This window comes from Lepisosteus platostomus, chromosome 17 (genome assembly GCF_059453375.1).
Source record: "Lepisosteus platostomus isolate fLepPlt1 chromosome 17, fLepPlt1.hap1, whole genome shotgun sequence".
Lineage (NCBI taxonomy): Eukaryota > Metazoa > Chordata > Actinopteri > Semionotiformes > Lepisosteidae > Lepisosteus > Lepisosteus platostomus.
In genome coordinates, this window is record NC_142627.1 from 10,849,255 (window position 1) to 10,869,901 (window position 20,647).

General features: G+C 38.3%; 1 long non-coding RNA gene across 5 annotated transcripts in view; it reads left to right on the forward strand.

Moving 5' to 3' along the window:
- Positions 1–20,647, forward strand: part of LOC148646119 (uncharacterized) — a 100,045-nt gene that overhangs the window by 72,092 nt on the left and 7,306 nt on the right. The window contains exons 1-2 of one of the 5 annotated variants that reach the window (XR_015927857.1): positions 4,024–5,209; positions 9,454–15,124. The exons of 1 other annotated variant lie outside the window; for it this stretch is intronic. This is a non-coding gene — a long non-coding RNA (uncharacterized LOC148646119). 3 more of the 5 variants (XR_015927858.1, XR_015927856.1, XR_015927854.1) reach the window with 3 other exon arrangements.

Consider the following 20,647-nt stretch of genomic DNA (forward strand, 5'->3'; position numbering starts at 1 on the left):
GCGTCGTTCCAGCCTGAGGCACCTTTGTCTCATTTTAGGTGGATGGCTGGAGACGGTGAATGCTTTAAAAAAAATGCTACGACTTGGGGAAAAAAAAAGTAGAAAAGCAAAGCCGGAGAAGCGGCGGAGAGGCCCCAGGGCACACTGACTGATGATGAAATCGATAAGCAAGCTGAATCAGTCACATGCAAATTGTACTGTACAGCCAGTCTGCATTTCCCAGAATTGTTGTTCTGTGCTACGGTTGGGCATGCCCACCCACCAGAGCAACCTTTCAGGGTCACATGGCTGTTCTCTCTCTTTTTTTTTTTCGTGAAAGCACCGCCTCCTTGTTCGGAGCAATGTGAGGTCACCCGGTTGTTTGTTCAGATGGCTCTGAAGAGGAAATGAGAAGCATGAGCTCATGTTAACCCTTCACAGGTGGTAAAAAACTGAACCGCAGCCGCAGTAGTTTCCGAGCTGCGCAATTTTCTTAACGAAGTTTTCTCCTGCTTCTCATAAAAAGTCCATCCTACCCTCTTGCCCCTCCGTGAACCTCATCCTAAACTGCTCAGTGTCATTGTTCTTAGGAAAGTGCTGCTTGTTTTTAGAATCTTTATAAGCTTGAACACCAGTGCTTGGAGCACTATATTAAACACTATATTAAAAAAATACAGTTGCTCTCGATGGAAATAAAAAAGAAAAGAAAAGCATGCTGACATGATTAATGAGCACAAGAGCTTTTGTTGTATATTTTATGCCTAAAAGTTTAACCATGCAGTGGGTGCTGATTACCTATTTAGAATTATAATATAGAATTCCTATAAATTAAAACTTTGGTTACTATGTGGAAAGGTTACTGAAACTGAAAAGATAGTCAGATACATATCTAGACTTATATGTACATATAGATTTATATGCACATAATTACATCTATGTAAAGATATAACATATGTATACAGAAAAAATAGCTTACTGTATATAGCATATAGAAATAAAAGGTAAAATGTATGTATTAAAAATCTAAATATGGATACTGTTAAAACTTAAAAACAGTTATAAACATTTCTGCTGGGAAACTCAAGAACAGTTTGTCATTTCTTGTACCAATCATTCTGTCGGAGCTATAGGTTTGCTAACACATTCAGCACCGAGTCCTTGTAACTGTACGAGCTCCTGAGTCACATTGCATCTCATTGTGCACTGCAATCTCCCTCATCAGCATTTTCCTCAGAGCTTCCTGTGTCAATGAGGTGTAGCCCAGTTCTCTGTTGCTCATGAGGCTAAATGACAAGCTTAGTCAGCAGTTTACAGTCACATAAACTCGGCAGTGATAATGTATTCACAATACCCTGAATGTGGCATTGAGACAAAGAGACACATATAAGAAAAAAATGTGAATTCACATTAAAATGGCATTCAACCACTATAAAATACGAAGAAAGGACAGGCGATAAAAATGACACACTTAAAAATGCAATAAGGTTAGCAAATTACTTCCTTTTCTTAATTGATTGTTTTTTTTTCTTTTTTATTGCATGTATACACAAAAATGATTAATTATAATTTAAGCCCCACAAAAATTAATAATGCAATGAATTATTGTAATTTAAAGACTGGCTCTATTCGTGTCTTGCTGAGCTTGCAGTAAACATGAATACATTTTTAACAGCCAAGTCCCTGCTTCAGATTGGCAAATGGTAGAGATTTGCTTTATTTACACATATAGAGTAAGAGCACAAGGATAAGATCTAACAATAAAAAAATAATTGTTTGCAATGTAAAAACATACAGATTATGTAAATTAGACCTTCCAAATGTGAATATTTTATCTCTTTCTTTGGCTAAAATCAACAAAGCTTTGGCAGTGACACCACCTGTGTTACAGGAGAACCTTCTACTGTGTTTTCTCACTCTTTCTGTGAGGACAGGTTGGTCATGGATACAAAGGGGGTATTACAAGCACTGTTTTGACTGCTGCCTTTTTGTTCATGTAAAGCAGACATTTGTTTGAATAACCATTTTGCTGTGTCACAGACACATCAAGAGAATGTGCAGTATGCAGTTTTGTGTAACCCCCTTTTGTCTCTCTGTTCAGTTTGAAAAGGCACATTCATACTCTACTTTGGGTAAGTGTTTTATATAACTATGGTTTAACAATGAAACAGTTCTAAAAAGACTAAAACTTTGGTTGAAAAAACATGTTTTTTCTCCTTGCAAGAACCTGTATTGCTGCAAGAGAAAATAAAGGACGAGTTCTACACTATTGAGATAAAATTGCTCTGGGCTTCCTGTCCAGTGCCTTTTTCAGTTTTTAGAAAAAGGAAGATTGTCAATACTTTTGTAAATGGCTTCAGTTTTGGCAGATACATGATTAAATGACACTGTGTGCATTTATTTGTTCTTAGGCATGTGTGGCTGTTTATTTACAGAGTCTCTTCAATAAATCATCATGACATTCTGTGCCCTTGGAAATGTCAATAGCTTATTACATAATGTAACCTGGAGTTAAAACCACCCTGTGATGAAATTGCTGGAATAATCAGATGTGATGACCTGAAGATGTTGGGAAAGTCTCAGTTCAAGATCCTCAGCTGGAAAGTTACAATCATAAACCAATATTTATCTATTATTAGGAAACACTGGTAAGCTCTGAGAGGACAAGATTGCTCTACTCTTCAAATGGGATTTGAGTCCATAGCAGGGTAACTGGGAAGGGACAATTTACATCAGAGGTCTTCTTCCTGGTCCAAAAGTGTCAGTATGGTTTTCAGTCAGACTGGCCCCTATTTCATTTCATTATATTGGCTTAATTGGACCAGATCAACTTCTCAAGGCTCTTCAGATGCTTGTGCTATAAGCAGACTTGACAAACCATCTGAAACACCAGCCCTAGCACCATACAGCAGACCCCACATTTAAAACGTCCAATCAAACGCCACCAGTCCACTCACAAACTAATGTTATGTTATCCAGAAGGGTTACGTGTGCCTAATGAAATGAGGATAAAAGGTTGTGACTTGGCTTTGGCTTGGTATCACTCACAGAATTCCCAAAACCTAACCAGATAATGGGTCCCCTTTACAGACAATGAACTGCATTGTTCCTCTGATTCAGGGACCAATAACTCAGTTCTAGCAGTCAAAATCAACAAGCAATCATCTCATTGCAAGCACGACCAATGTTATCTCAACAAAAATTGCTTTTGTCTTAGACAAAATCCTAGATTTAATGTGAGCTGTTCGTGCCAATTGTAAAAGCATCAGATCTGATAGAATTGCTCAAAAGAAGTTTTGGACTGAAAATCATTACTGTTCATTGTTGTGGAAAACTTCTCAAAATCCTGAAGCTAACATTCATAGGAAGAGATTTCATCCAGTCTGCTTTTTCTCACGTAACATAGCTAGTAAAGCATAGCTAGTAAAGCACTTTATTGCTAAAGCTTATTGCATTGCTGCAATATCTATTTTTAATTAAAATGAATTATTTTCACACCAACTAAAACCAAAAAGACAATAATTGAAAAATGTGCTTTTATCTAAAATGAAGTTGGCATACTTGGAATTCAGATTGTTTTATATAAATTGCTTTGGTGTATTAACTTAACTTTTGGCCCCAAACCAATGCTATATTCTGGCCAGTGTATTTTCTGGAACCTGAAAAAAATACAAGGAAAGATAAGTCTGTAAAACACAAAACAGCTGTGTCTGACTTTAAAAATACTTTTACCATAAGTATGCTTACAGTGGCCTCAGTCCAAAGGTATTATGTTTGGAAACATTTAAAGGAACATTATCAACTTTAGCCTTTCTCAGACAACAAGAAATGGCAGAAAAGTTATGTTGGTGTTTACACTTAAATGAATAAAGGTTTTTCTTACAAGTGTTGTTACATAGCTTTAAACAGTACCTTTATTGTTTCTTACATTTTAAGAGTATCCTTCTATTTAATTATTTTTTACAGACACCCTAAATTTCATTGCATGGTTTATATTATTTCTTTTAAAGTTTCTTTCTCAAAGGAATTGCTGCCAAATCGACTTTCCACAGCTAGAACCTTATTTAGGTCTGCAATATAGTATATTAACAGGTGTTGCAATAACAATGATGCAATATATCCCAAAAGGAAAGTGTGGGAACTCAGCTGTAACAGTAAGCCTCCTGTTCCTTGTGTTACTAAGGAGCTTTTACATTAAGAAGACATGTGAAGGCTGCTCAACTCACTGATCTCTCACTGCCCCTCTCCACCATCACCACTGCTGACCAAGGCCAGCTCCTCTTGCCTAAACAACATATTCTTGGAATCTTGGGAAGCAGAACAGTTTTCTCTGGCAGACAACTGAGCAGATAAGTCCTTATGTGTATTTATTAATTTGATCAAATAAACAGGATGAACTTGAAAGTAAACACTGGGTGGGTGGGAGCAAAGATCAGTAATGTCCCACGTTACAGACTAGGACACAACATGGCAGTCGACTCGGTTTTTAATACACTTGATTTATGCACTTCAGTCAGGCTAAAGCACATCAACGACATTATCTAACACTATCTGTAAAATCTTTTTTTTTGCAAACTATACATCTTCTGAAAATCGCAGTTCAAAATTGGTCCGTGTTCGTATATATTTTTTATTTATGCCTTGTCTGGCTTTAACCCTGCGCTAGGTGAGAGGGGATTGGACAGCAGACTGATCTACATGTATCTTTCGGTTGCCACAAGCCTTTATAGAAAGACATACTGCTGTGACAAATTGAAGAAACGGCAAAGAAAATGTGGAGGAGGACAGGCATAAGGAGAAGTAACGTCAACAAAAAGATCATGATTTCCCATGATCACATTATTGCCCAGACTTTCCATTGCTTTTCTGGTTTCATCCTGTTGCAGAAGAAAGTCACAGCTATAATTGAGAAGGAAAAAAATCAGGAAGGAAACTCATTCATAGAGTTTATGGGAAGAATTTGCTATTGCTTAAGTCATTCTTTTTTACTGCTGATTTGTCAACACATTGGCAGTATGCATTTCAAAGAGCGTTGCACAAGAAATTTAAGTAAAATTGTCTGATTTGTTTTCTTTGATTGCATCATTTGAAGTCCTGATCTACAAGCCTGTGATAACTGGATGGTATTTGGTGCGGCATCCAGGTGGATTCTACACACTGGTGGTGGTGGAGGGGAGTCCCCATTACCTGTAAAGCACTTTGAGTGGAGCGTCCAGAAAAGTGCTATATAAGTGTAAGCAATTATTATAATTATAATTGGCATTTCTGTTTTTAGCATGTGGTCACACCACAAGAAAATGACACCCGTTGCCACACAGAGAAAAGGTTAAATGGCTAGCGCATATTAAAAAAAGGCATTCAGTGAATTAAACCAAGAACTTTAAAGAACAATGAGTTTTTTTTAAGATGTAATAAATGTTTGTAATTTTACAGCTCTTGTACAGCAAAATATCATACATTGTCATTCAAATCCTTCAGGTTCCTGTAGGCAGACTATTGCGACTAATACACTATGTATGACTTGTTGCTACAGAAAAAAATGAAGAAAATACCTTACATTAGGTACAGTAAGTATACGTGTAAAAAAATTGACAACAATGATCTCTCAGTCGCTGTGTAGTACTTCATGAGCGAGTATATTCTTTTCCAGGTCCTGAATTTCTATTATCAACTAACATTAAATATAACTCCTTTAAATAATCCACTCTTGGCTACTGGTACCACTTGTACCACCTCTAATGCTTTTCAACTCTTTCATTTTATACTATCACTGCTTGTTCAAAAACAACATTGCATCTGTGAAATTATTTTTTTCTATAAGATACAGTAGCTATTATCTAAGCACATCTACATTTTATATATAAGGATTTGTCCCATATCTGCCCAAATGTCTTTCCTGTATATATGGCTCTAAAAATAAATAACTCACTACTGTCCCAGGCAGAGAGAGCTGTGACGCACTTGGTTGAGAAAGCCAGAGGCCAACACATCACAGCTGGGATAGCCTGTTAATCCATCTCGTTCACACAGGAAATGTCAAGAAACAATGTCCTTCCTCAAGACACTTCTCATTTTTTAAAGAAATCCCTCCAAAAATCCAGAATAATTAATTAATTCCTTACACTTATATAGCGCTTTTCTGAACACTCCACTCAAAGCGCTTTACATGAAATAAGAACGCTCACCACACATCAGCTATTAGTGGGGAGGAGAGCAGAGTGATGAAGCCAGTTCATAGATGGGGATTATTAGGAGGCCATGATTGGTAAAGGCCAGGGGGAAATTTGGCCAGGATACAGGGGTTACACCCCTACTCTTTTCAAGAAACACCCTGGAATTTTTAATGACAACAGAGAGTCAGGATCTCAGTTTTACATCTCATCCAAAGGACGACGCCTTTTTACAGTATTGTGTCCCAATCACTATACTGGGGCATTAGGACCCACATAGGCTGCAGGGTGAGCACCCTCAACTGGTCCCACTAACCCCTATTCCAGCAGCAATCTTAGTGTTTCCCAGAAGTGTCCCATCCAGATACTGACCAGGCTCACACCTGCTGAGCTTCAGTGGATTGCCAGTTGTAAGTTGCAGGCTGATATGGCTGTTGACCATATATAAACAGAATATATATAAAAAAGAATAGATAAACACAGACCTGAATTGTGTGATTTACTGATGTAACCACTCTGTACTTAATCCAAAGTGTGAACAAGATTTTTCTTATGTTGACATAAGGGAGTGTATATATATATAAGGGAGTGTCATCCAGAATTCTCATGCTTTAAAACACAAACAAAAAATATATAACACAAGACAATAAAGAAAAGTTAATGGATGACTCATGGGACACAAAAAGGTGCCTATATTCAGTATGCTTTAGCTGATCTTGCTATACTCAATGCAAATCAATTTGCGATCAAAGAGTACAAATACAGAAGAGAATGCAAAGACTGATGCCTTAAAAGTTTTAAAAATAAAATGCATCTATGTATTTCAATTTACTTTGACACAGAAATCTGTTACTGTTCTAAAACACCTCTGCAGTATCTGTAGGCAGGAGCTATTGCAGGGACATCAGTAAAACGTTATTTTATAGTGACAGGAGTCCTGAGCTTTATAATGGAAAGCAGTTATTACTGTAGGTAAGTGTGACTTTGAAATGTTCCATCAGCTCTATCAGGAAACTGTTATGAGTGACTCAGCCTTTAAGACTGTTCATTCCTTTAAAGGTCAGATTATATTTACGTGGCTCTCATCTCTGAAAGCATTCTTGTAGGCAACAGTGTAAGGGTGTACACATTTTATGGAGCGTTCTGTACGATGGAATGCATGAAACCTTTGAAGATCTTATTTGTTGAAAAGATGGAGAGAATTACATCTAGTGAATTTGCATCAATCTTTCTCTCCTTTGGTCATAGGAATTCCAGAAACTTTGCTGTGGTTCATACAGTAGGTAGATCAGATGGTTGGTTTCACTCTAACATCATTGTGACATCAGTGATTTTGATGCTACGTTGTCAAAGTCTTAAACATAATTTTTACTCTCCATTCACTTGTAATGAGTTCATGCATCACTTGTATTGATACATCTGAAACGGCAGCATGAACAATAGAAAAAATAATGTACCATGATATAAAATAACAAACCCATTGCACTAGTGTATTCCAAGCCATGAAAATATTATGTATTAACAATATTACCACCTGCAGTTCTTGCAAATGCCATTGTGATTCGCTGTACCATTTAAGGAAAATACAAGCCCTGAAAGCATTCTATTTTTTATATTATGCTATAAAATATATTTTGAAATTTCAATCACCACTTTAAGTTTAATAGATGTTTTAGATGTTTCGTAGCTCTTAAAAAGGTTTAGCTGCATAGCCTACATCTGTAAAGTCCAGGTCTGAAATTGCTCCAGGAAGTCTCAGCTTGCAGCTGACAGACCTATTCATGTAAAGCAATTATCCAAGCAATAATCAGCTCCTGTAAAAAAAGAAGGGCATTGGAAGACAAGAAACCATCTGCACAGAAAGCCTCATTATTTGAAACCCTTTCCCAGATTCAGATCATTTCTTTGTGGATGGTTTATACGTCCAGAATGTTTATCATCACTGCAGACGCTGGCCTTTAGGGAAAGCACATCTTGGTCTAAGCAGACATGACATTTCATTCATTTGAGCCAGTCAAGGTCTGGTGTCCCCTATCTCCTTCTCTCAGGGTTGCAAAATCATAGTACCTAACCTTGTTAAGTGTTGCATGTCAACCAGAAGAAGGGAAACGCTTTCAAGACAGAAAGCTCTAGAGGAGATCTTAAACACAGAAACTTCTCTGCTTAAAATGGGAGTGAGAAGTATGGGGAAAACTCTTATGTCTTTATGATAGTATTATATTGTAAAGAATATACTGTAAAGTAGACCAGTTGTGTAGATTTTTCTCTTGAAGGTGTGATGATCTTCCGAAATATTGAACCAAAATAGAAATGGAACAGCTTAAGTGAAATCAGGGACCCAGCAGATTAGATTCGTCAGCTACGAAAGCAAAACCAATGGTCCACTCATTGCTCCTCTTAAAAGATGGGAATCAAAATGTGCATTAATCCCTTTGAAGCCTGTCACTGCCTTGTTTTTAGGACTCTCCTGTTTTAGGAGTCTTAAACAGAATAAAGGTGGGATAAGGAAGCGTTCGATTTTTAACATTATAAGTGGATAGTAACCTTTTAATTTGTTCAATTTTATTTTTTAAATACACCAATGTGTGTCATTTTCCTAAACAAATTCCAAAGGCCAGATGGCCCAGTTGGCCTCTCCTCATTTGTAACTTTTCTTAGGTTCTGATCTCTTTACTCTGGCACAGTTCAATCTTTTTTGTTTGCTGTGGAGATGATATGCCCCATGCCCTTCAACAGAAAAACTGTTCTCAGTATAATTCCAGGAGGGGGAGGAGGGGAGTTTTGCTGAATTGTTTGTCCGTGTAATTCAAGATATATCAAAGCTGGAACGGGGTTTCTGAACGGCTAGGATTTTGCATGGTGCATGTGGCACCACTCTGCTTGCTTTGCTTTCTCTCTGTCCCACATGGAAACAAATACAGTTGCACACTTCCTCAGAATAAAACACCCACTGCATCATGTCCAAGGACGTGCATGTAGCTGTTAGAGGCTTTAGTGCTGGACTAAGCTCTGGCAGCTCTTTTTTCACATTTGCAATCATTCTCTTGCTCCCATCTACAGAATGTAAGGGCACTGGAAAGAAAGATAGAAGGGATGGAGTTTCTGATTCGGGGTTGATGTCTGGGGCCTTCATTGCTGATGACAGCCACAAACCCAAGGACTTGTTCGCTGGTGGTTGTTTTTTCAAATGGGTAGGTGGGTGGTGGGCAGTCTCTCCAAAATGATGCAGTATTGGTGGAGGGCAGAGGAGATGGGGAGCGCTGGGCGAACAGTGCTGATTAATTTACTTGATATTTTATCCTTTTAGAAATGACTGAGAGATGTGCTGGCAGCTGAAGAAAGGACTCCTCTGACAGCGATCTTGCGAGCCTGGTTTTAGATGTCTGTTCTCATCAGGGAAACCTAAAACCTCCTAGATTGAATTGCAGCTACCCTCTCTCGCCTCTGCCTTCTTCCTTGCTTGTATCTCAGCATAGCTCCACTTCCCTACGTGTCAGCTCTGTAAATATTTAGATGGCATTTCCTGTACAAAGCCTTGCTGATTCACAACAGCTCATTGATGAACTTTCAGGTCTATATTTGGAACTGCCACTCAGGATTATTATTTTAACCAATATCATGTGACATCTTGGAGCAGTATTTGTGAGTATATGTTATATTTCATTTTTTAAGTATTGTTCAGTAACGTGTTACCCCCCACACATATTGTAACTCTCACTTCTAACGCTAATTGCTTTGAACAGCATGGAAAATTCTCATTGTGTCATGAATGTAATGCACTGTGAGCATCAAATATTTCACGTCAAGCCACTAATTAGTCTTTCCCACAACTGACATTAGTTCTAACCCTGCCCTCGATACCAGATACAATACCAGAGATCCAACAGTGAGAGGTCCGTAGCAAATTGTGCAATTGAATATAATTTCACGGCCATCGATGTATTACAGCAGGCACTTCCAGTCTGCAGTTCACAAATTTAAATGACTATTAAAATATCTTTTCAGAAAAAAAATGCAGACTGTACAATGTCGAGGTCTAGAGATCACAGTAAAGGAAGCAATATAGTACTTAAGGGAAATTGTTCTCTTACTGCAGTGAGTGTGGTTCATGTGCAGGGCTATTTGTACACTCATTAAAGAAGTAAGCTGGAGTTTGGCATTAAATTAAATATTTTTTTAAGCTACTAGGAAATATCTGACAACATATTATTTAAATATTGCAACTCTTCAGGTAAGACTTATGAGGAGTCGTATAATGGCATTGCTTTTTAAAGATTGTTTTAAATGTGGCTTATTGTAGGGGTTATTGGGGAGTTACCTATACACGGTATAGTCACAGATGAATTTACACTACAAATGTGCAAACATGAACATAAAGACAGACATTTATTTTAAAACAATCAGACCCTGATTAGGTTGAAACGGTTAGAAAACAGAAGGATGGATGACCAGCATGCTTGTGATCAGACTCCAGCCATATTCTCACCAGAACAGAAGGGCGCATCTGAGGTTAGGTGCTGCGGTAGTCACCTTGGAAAGTTTTCAGTTCCAGCATTGGTGGCAGCTGCCATGACATTGATGATACATTGCTGAAACCTGAGCTCACCTCTAACGTCATACCTCATAATGAAACAGCGTGTCTACCAACAAGTGCATGAGTCCTGATGCCACCCATTAACCTGATCCCATCCTGCATTGTGATATCCATGTCATTAAGCTACTGGAGTTGGAAGGGAGATCAGGGGAGGCAGATGACAATGGCTTAAATGGGTTGCAAACAGGATGAATAGCTGGCAGCCAGCAGAGCTAAAGGCTACAGACGATGACCTTGCAATGTCTGCCTGGAAAATGTTGAAGCTTCTGAAGCAGGACTTAAATCTGAGCTGTCACCATTGTCGCTCTGCAAATAATAATGCAGAGCTGATGTCAAGCCCTAATCCTGACTGACAACCACAGGCTATGGGCTTTGTTCTCCTGTTATAGCATGTCCAGTCTGGGGGTGGGGGGACTTTTGTGCATAGTGTTCAGTGCTGTTTCCCACATCACTATGCAATACAGTACAAAGTATAGTAGCCATTCACTTGAATAATACAGTTATATAACTCAGAAGTCCGTTCCTTCAGAAGATGAATAAACAATTGCAAAAAACTGGAGAGAGCATCCATCCATCTATTTTCTAATGGCTGTTTCTAATACAGCATCGTGGGAGAGCCAGAGCCTATCCCAGCAAGCAATGGGTGCAAGGCGGGGTACACCCTGGATGGGATGCCAGTCCAGTACAGGGCAGACACACACACACTGACACTCACACCAGAGCCAATTTTTCCAGAAGCTAGTTAACCAACCAGTATGTCTTTGGGCTGTGGAAGGAAACTGGAGTACCTGGTGGAAACCCACGTGAATATGGGGAGAACTCAGGGCCCCAGCGCTGGCAGAGCTGGAGAGAATAGTTTAGCTTTACGAGATAATGAAGTTTTAAAGCTGTACCTCACAAAAACACTGAAGTATAATTTTCTATTTTTAGGATAAATTACTATTCTTAATGTTTATTAATTTTTATATCAACTAAGCAAGTGCAAAGTGTGATGTAGTTTGTCATCAGACTCCTTCGGTTTATGAAATGAAGGAAAGCTTTTTCAATTGCAATGACTGAATTTTTGATTGAAAAATAAAATAAACTATTTACTACACAAGTGAACAAACGGTTGAATTTTACTCAATTTGCATGTCAGACTATTTCCGTGCAGGAACTACTGTTGCCACAGAATTGTCTGCATTTATCCGACTTCTGCTGTCACTTTCTTCTCACAGTGATTCTGAATTGTGCACTAGTGAGCAAACAGATATGATCCGATTTGCCAAGGACTAGCACGCCATTAAAAGCCCTGATGGTAGCATTTACTCATTGTGCTCTGCATCCATCTTCACAACTTGTTTATTAATCTGTAACTGACATTCTACTGTAAAATGTCATGGCTTACATGGTGTCAGCTTGGTTTCCTGAAAGTTGAGCTTTGGAAGAGTAAGAAAGCTTTAACTTCCCAGCAGAAGCCATTGTATAAAGTGCAGATGGTTAATCTCGCTCTTGTTAATCTTTTTCTTCTGTAAGGAAGCAAACACATTTAGTTTTGGAAGGAATAGTAGTGCTCAGATAGGTCATTGCACCAATCGCTGGCCTCCTTAACACTAAACAGAATCTCAAGGATAATATTTCATTCTCAAGACTTCTTAAGAGATGTAGCAAAAGCATTATTAAATCCCCATGGGTGGTCTTGTAAATATGTCTCTGTCTGCATGACCCTTGCATTGCTGGTATTCTACTCATTGTGCTAGGCTGAGATTGAAAACCTTGCACTGCATTTTTGTGTCAATTAAAATTAATCTTCTTCCGAGGAGTAATCACAGCTTGTGGGCTCGTACGTTTCTCTTGAATTCTTCTGTGATTGGGAAAATCACATGAGGTTTGATAGCAAAGTGAGATTTTAATGGTGCTTAAAGGTCATCCGCTGTGTCGGTTCTAATGTAGCTGCCAACCCATTGCACTGCACAGGACAGTATTTTTCATTCCCAAGCCCTTGCTTTGTTGTGATGTTCTACTTATCATCCTTTACCATTTTTGAAGCATTTTTTTGTAACTGTAACTGATGGCGAGATGTGTCAACATCCTGCATCAATAGTGGAATGTAGATTTCCTCTCTGATGTGGAGTTAGATATTCAGGTCAGCATGTTGTTAATGATCACCACATTAGGTTCAGGAATGTAATAAATTAGCCTGGGATTTTGCTGAATGGCAGCTTTGCTATTCTTTCTGTCAGATGTTGTTGATTTGAATGCAATCAAGCGATGACTTCTCTGCATTTTAAAAAGAAATCCTACTTCCCTATATTTAGGGCAGACTAATGTACCCACAAGCAATTATAATCAGTGCCAAGTAAAGCAATCACACACCCCAGCTAAAGACTTTTCCTCTCTGTTCTCAAAACAAAGTTATCAGGAGCTGACTTACATAGTTATATTATGTCTGTGGGAAAAGTGCGTTATCGAAATGCAGTGGGATAAGTTCAGATTGAATTCTCCACAAACAGATTTTTCATTTCAGAACTGCTGGCCTGTCGTTTTATCGACACTTGCATATGTATTGTACACCATTAATCAGACAACACAGTCAACTGTGCAGTGGCGGGCCATGCCATAGATTCCAAAGCTGCTGAGTGAAGATGACACTTTGAGATGATCTGTCTGTTGCAACACATGTCCGCCAACCTGCACCCCTTATAAATCTTATCCATGAAAACAGCAAGTGTGTTCACTGGCTCATATTTCATCCTTGGGCCAGAGATGGGTGAAAAAGACATTATATAATTACAAACATAGAAAAAACATAATTTCAGAATATAATATGGGTCAACATAACATTATCAACCAATTCGGTAGGTTGTGTCTTCATAAAAATCAAACGGACACACAATAACAATACTGGGTTTCACAACGTGGTTACATAGGTAACTTTGTTTTTCAAGTGACACTTTATGAATGCATGAATAAACAAACTGCCCATGGTGTATTATTTAACCATACAGTATATATATCATGTAAATATATATAAATATATAATAATCTGACCTGTTTATAAGCAAGCAATTAATCATTGGTGAAAATCATATCCTATGAGTTATCTGACACTGCTAATGCTCATTTAATACATTGAATATGTCACAAATGAAAAAGATGCATTTTTTTACATTGGGCGCGTTTTTAAAAAAAATCCAATTACAATGTAAAAATCTGCAAATTTCCTTTTGGTAAAACGTTAAATCTATACTGTTAAATGGTAAAGAAAGCTTAGTTATTAAAAATAAAAATACGATTTAAATATCTCTTTCTGTGCAAGATATGACACAATTGGCATCATTAAACTGTTCATCAAGAGTCATGCTGCAGGGCCTAAAGACAAGCAGAGGATAAACACATACCTGCTCAAACATACAGCAGCTCCAATTTTATTATAGTTTGACTATTGTGGACTAGGTGCTTCTGTTCCAGGTAAACATAAATATTTATAATGGACGAGGGTTTCTAATTATGTTGCTAGGCTGTCTGTTTATCGTCCTTACTTCCTTTGAACTTTGTGCTTCTTTATTTAACTTGGGTAGAGATCAAGCAAATCTGTTCCACATACACAGCAACAGTCCTTTGAGCAGTAGTGTGATCAGTGTTTTTCTTTTGACACAAGTCTCCAGACACCTACAATTCCAGCTGCTTACTGAGGTACAGACGTCTCAATGTCACACTGCTGTAATAACAATAGCAGCAGAGGACTGGAATGAAACAACTTTTTTTATGTGAATATCTACTCTTATGTTTACAAATGCTTTCTTTGTAAACATTAGTTGGTCTTAAAGTCCAAGCTTCAGTGAATTTTAAGGAAGCATGTTTGAAACTATACAGTCCCGAATAATTTCAATGAAAAAAGACTAAGAAAAGGTGGGTGATTAGGGTCATTTATTTTTTTCTGTTTTCCTGGGTTGGCTGTATGACTGCGTCTGTGTTCCGAAGGTTTCGCTCTTTCATCTTCCTCTGTGTAATCTACCCATTTGACAGCTATCTTTTCCAAGCTTATGCACAGCTGACACCAGCTGATTGATACTGGCAACACACTGGCTCCAGTTTACTGACTGTGCAAGGCAATCACTATCTGAGGATAATAGAACAACAGAAGTTGCGGACAATGAACAGTACAGAAAAAAAGATGTAAAAGAAATATTACTTAAAGGCAAAATAATCTCTTCAGAACACCAGTGCAGGAGGCAAACTCTTCTCTTAAAGGGAGGATTATCTAGTTTTGCATTGGAAAAAGTCCTTGATTTCAGAAACAGATAATTCTTGCCCAGCCTGGAAAGACTGTAGTGACTGGACGTTTCAGTGCAGTTGTCCTTGAGGATGGACAGCACGTTTGACAGGGTCATGCTGAGCCCAGGTGAGTGAGAGGAGACCTGGGATATTTACAAATGTGTTCTGTCAATGCCTAGGGACTCTTAAGAGTGAGAGAGCTTGTGTAGAGCTGGAAAAGAGACTGTGAAAGGATGTGGAAACTCAGAGAAAGCATAACTGGAGTTCGGTTAGTCAGTTCCATCCTGAGGTAACAGCTGGATGAAATATCAGAAGGACATGAGAAAGAGCCTGATCTGTGAGCAGCTCATTAAGTCCAGGACAGACGTACCTGATCAGTTTTACCCTGTTTACAGGCTTCAAACATGTTCCACCACATGCACCCAGTACTAATTACGAAGATGCTTCGTTAAATTGCAAAATCCATTCTCTTTGAAGAAAACAACTGCTACCTTTGTCGATTGCATGGCTAACTAATTGAACCGGCAGCTTGTGTCAGGAAGGGTGATGGGATATCTGCAGTACAGTACTCTAACACTAGTTACCCCTTTATTCACTGCTGCCATGCTAGAATACCTACAGTATTATTCTTGCCATGTGGGGGGGGAAGCAGATTAATATTCAGCTACTGCACCAGTCAGTGAAAAGTCAAATTCATCTCCCATGACATAAGCTCTTAAGATGTTTGAAATGGAGAGAGAGAGAGTAAAAGAAACACTTAAAATGATCTAATTTGGGATTTGCGGAGCGCTAGCATTAATTTTATATAGCTGTGATGCATTATTCAGTGCAGGCCCACAGATTTATAGTTATTTACCAAGAGGGTTTCACTGAACCTGGCCCAGCCCCCCATCGCCAGCAAAGGTGAGGGGTCTGGTATGTTAATTGGTAACGGGTAACAGGGGGTCACTCAGACACCATGGAAAACACACACTCATCCCAACACCAGGCACCCCACAGAACCCAGGAAGAATTAGAAAACCTGACAAACATATCTGCTTTCTTCTTGCTTTTATCAATTATTAATCTTCTCCCTCCTCCCTCCATTCAGGGAAACATTTCCAGCATGTTGTTTGAGAACAGTAGCAGTCTGAGGATCTAGGCACGGCATGTAATGGCTTTTTTTCCCTCCCCTCTCACAGCTAGAGCTCCGTAAAAACCCATCCTCCCTGATCCCCTGACAATTGCCGGTCACGGAATCGAGCTAAAAAGGCAGCACAGAGATTCAGCCGTTGAGATCTTCTGTATAGTCACAGAATCTGTGTTCAGCCGCAAGGACATTGTGTGTTTCCTGTGATTTATGTCGAATGTTCATTGTTGATTGCGTGTTACGTGGTTATTCAGATCTGGTACTGTTTCTCAGGCAATAGGAGACCAACAGACCATGCAGTCTAAAAGATGTGCCGTTATATGAGGTTCAGAAAACATGGAAACAAATAAAAAAAAGGTTCATTTGTTACCAGTCTCTGTTGAAAGCTCAGTTTCTAACTAATGTATGTAACATGGCTGGTCATACATTACCTGTAGCCAATCTAAACATCCTCCAGTGTGAAAAGTACAGACTAAGTACCATGATCATTTTTCAGATAATCTGCCTCAGAGATTTTAGATCCATCTATGAGGCCATGGTTACACTTACAGTCTTCTCAGTCAAGCCTTCGATGAACACAGCAAATCTTTATCTACACTTCACTGAAACATAGCTTTTAGGGTGTCACATTCCCCAACAGAAATGGGAATTTGGAATGAGAATGAGAAGTGTAAGAACAACATTTCAAATGTCACGTGATCTTCTTTCAAATATACACTACAGTGAACCAGGTGAATAGTCCTAGTGTCACAGACTCCATTCAATCTTTACAAATCATCTGTATGTGGAGATTGTAGATACTTACAGTGACGTTTTTTCCATGTTTCAGTATCCTATTACATTTGTGAGTAATGAGACAATACTAAAGCTCTCTTAATGGCCCAGTACATTTGGAACAGACCCATCTTCTTCCAGAAATCTGAAACTAAATCAAATTACCTAACGTTAGGGATGATGGCACAAACTGTACGCTGATATAATTTCGCAACCTGGGTTAATGTAGTTTAAAAATTATCTAATGATTCATGTGCTTAGCGTTAACAGCTGATGTGTTAACATGGCTCTGACTCTGTGCTTTTCTCCCTTTTCTGGGCCTTTAAGAGCCCTTTTGAAAAATAAAAAACGAACCATAGAAGTGACAGTATTTAAGTTTTTGAGAGCCCTTGAAATAGTAAATGACTAATAAATACCTTTATTTTCACTGCATACTGTAATAGATTGGACATATGACAATAAAAAACTGGCTTCCTTCAGCACATTTTGGGGATCTTCCATTTGTTCATTGGGATCTACACTATCTTCTATCAGTTTCTTACTTCTCTAAACCAATTCATAATTTACAAGCTAACTTTGTAACGTAGGAGCTGGTCAGGCAGTGCTGTATTCAGAACAAGACTAATGGAGCTAAAGACATTTGTAAACCTATGCTTCTGATGTCAAGACCAAGGTTTTAATTATCTAACAATCACAGATAAGGAATTTTGAAAAGCTAAGGTTGCTGCAACAACAATGTTTCTCCCCTCTACAGCCATATATTGAGCTTCATATCCTGAGTGATTCTTACTGATAAAGGGACTGGGACAAATTATGGATAGTGAGTTAAAAAAAACAATGTATGTCAGGAGTCAAAAAAGCCATGCCGTGCTCCAACCACGCCTTGCAGAGACAAATTTGGCTAAAAGGAAAACCATCTTGTTCCCTGAAATTATGAACTCCAATTAGAGGAACTGGACCTTGATCTCCACCACATAATTTCTATTAATCAACGATGACAGAAAAGCCAAGCAATTAAAACTGCTTAGCAATTAACGGAAACTTGCAATTAACAAAAACATGCTTAACTTGGAATTTATGCATAGCTGAAGTGGGAATGAGGTAATTTATAATAGTTATAAATAAATCTGCTAACAACAGGGGAAGCAAGCTTGTTAGCGCTGTTTTTTAAAGATGCGTTTTAGGCAGGGGATGTTAAAACATCACAGCTACATGCACATTTAAAGCAAACATGCCAAAGTGTATCAATAGATAACACTGACTGATATTTTAATAAATGTATACAGATAAGAAGGCCTGGTATTAAGTGCCAAAGGTAATGTTTATTCATGCAAACCTAAACATTACTTGTAAATATAATGGTTGGGAAATAAACGTGTACTGTCTTTAATTACAGGGCATGTGAAGCATTAGCCACAGATGTTGTCTGGATACACAGATTTAAAAAGGAGATGTGCAGTAGTCAGATTTTACAGAACAACACAAGCCAGTGTTCCACCATCCTGTTTTTAGATAAAATATAGATTAGGACACAAGTGTTTAAAAAAGGTTAGTCCTTTTAGGTTTTGACAAGAAAAATCAAACCTATTATGTGGCTACTCTGTATGACAAATGAAATCTGCATCATGAACACATTTAGAGTTAAGCATTGATCACTGAGCGATATTCACTTCTTTTCTTACATTATCCATTCCACAACTTGTTCTAATTTTAGTTGATTTTCAGTGGTTCAAGTTATCAATCCTTTATTTTCTTTTAACTGGAGAAAAATAGGTTTCTATAGCTTGATCCATAATATTTCCAAATCCGTTCAAGAATGTGCTGACCGATTTCTGCTATCAATTTGATTTCTATCTGGAGTCAATAAAGATAGTTACAGTACGTCTGCAGTGTCATCTCCTGGTAAAAATAGGAGATTATTTTTTGTCGCCAACTTACACAATATCCAGTGTGGCATCTGCCACCTAGAAAAATTAACAGAAACCTAGCTGCATCATTTTTGATTATGCGCCTCAACTTTCTTCAAAGTGGACCAGAAAGAATTTTAATGCTGCTGTTCAAACATGCTTTTTAAAAATGGAATGGCACTGTTAGTGAAAAAGCATTGCTCTCTGAAGCACACCAATAAATCCAATTCACCCCCCCCGTAAATCAGAAAGACAACCCACGCAGCACCAGTGTTCTTCAATATACAGTATAGGACGTGTGCAGAAGAAAGGCCTAACCTATAAAAAAAATAATTGAAAATCCAAATCATGTGTTTTCTCAGTTTTTTTGAGTTGCCAGCGTCACAGTCTGCCTTGTGAATATCTCATATTCTTGAAAAAAACAAAACAGTGAGCACATCTGCTCTCACATCTACTGTCACTGTATTACAGTTCTCTTTTAGAAATGGTCGTCTGTTGTCTGCTGGCTCTTGTTACCATAGCAACAATCAGCTGAAGCTAGCAACACAGAAAGCCTTCAGAAAGGAGGATACAGAGCAATAGTTAAACAGGATGCTCAACAGGGGAGATACATACTGTAAATGCTTTACGATCTAAAAGGAGTAAGGTAAATATGTGGTTAACAACACTTAAGGATGAATGCTAGTGATAATTGTGCTCTTGTATCAGTTGCTTCTGTTATTAAATCATTTTTTTAGGATGCAACACGGACTGTTTAAGGCTTAAGGTACTCCTGGAATATAGTACTTTCTTTCTCCCCTGCTCTTATTCTCCTGGAATATAAATTTGGTTGTCTTCTAAGTGCCACTGTTAAATGTGTAAATATCCATTTAAGGATTCATCGGACTCACAAGTAATAGCTCTAAAATGTTTGTCAGATCTTGCAAGTTAAACATTACGTACCATTACGTACCATACACAGCTAGATATTCAAGACCTGTTGTTTCATCTTTCTGAAGTTATTCTGTCAGTTCTGTTTTGATCTCAAGAAGGAGCGCTATATGAATCATTCAGCTTGACATCAGTCATGATGGTTGAACACTTTGCCTAATGGTGTTATTTAGGAGGCCTGGAGCCTGCATTTCGATAAAAAACTACTCGCTCAGACCCTGCTGGATTTAAGGAAGAACCAGCTGCCAAAAACAAAAGAAAATTGGAACCCCCCCTCCACAATCATCTCTGCTAGTACCTGCCCCTCTTCCTGAAGTCCCCCATACAAAAATAAACTGTGGTCTTTTGATACAGCTCCCCTGTAATTTAGGTGCATTGAGAGCAGTCTGTTTCGTGACCAGAGGTGATTACAACTGGTAACTAGGCTAACTGGTAGCTGTTACCCCCAGCTTTACGGTGAAGCACCTGGTGATATCATGCTCTCTGCATGTCTGCCAAAGGAGGGAGACATCAAAGGCAGATAATGCATTTATATGGCACCTGTACAATGACTGCAGCATTCCTCCTGGATAAAACTGATAAGGGATTTTGAGATATTGGGGTGGGGGAGAGAACAGAGGGAATGTGATAATGAGTTTTTAATGACAAACGCATCTGCAGAGCTTTATCGGAAAACACTCCAGATTCGGCTTTGAAATCTCAGAACCTTTTCTGCACTAAGAAACTGCACATGGAGCATACTAAATGGAAAAGGTCTTTCATGCATTGATGATCATTTGGTATAACGAGATAAAAAACGCTGCCATATGCTCTGAATGAAATGCATATGGGCAATTTATCCCCAAGGGGTGACTGCAGAACAGATTTCCATACAGTTGGGAATGTATTAAGTAAATTATTTGTTTAATGT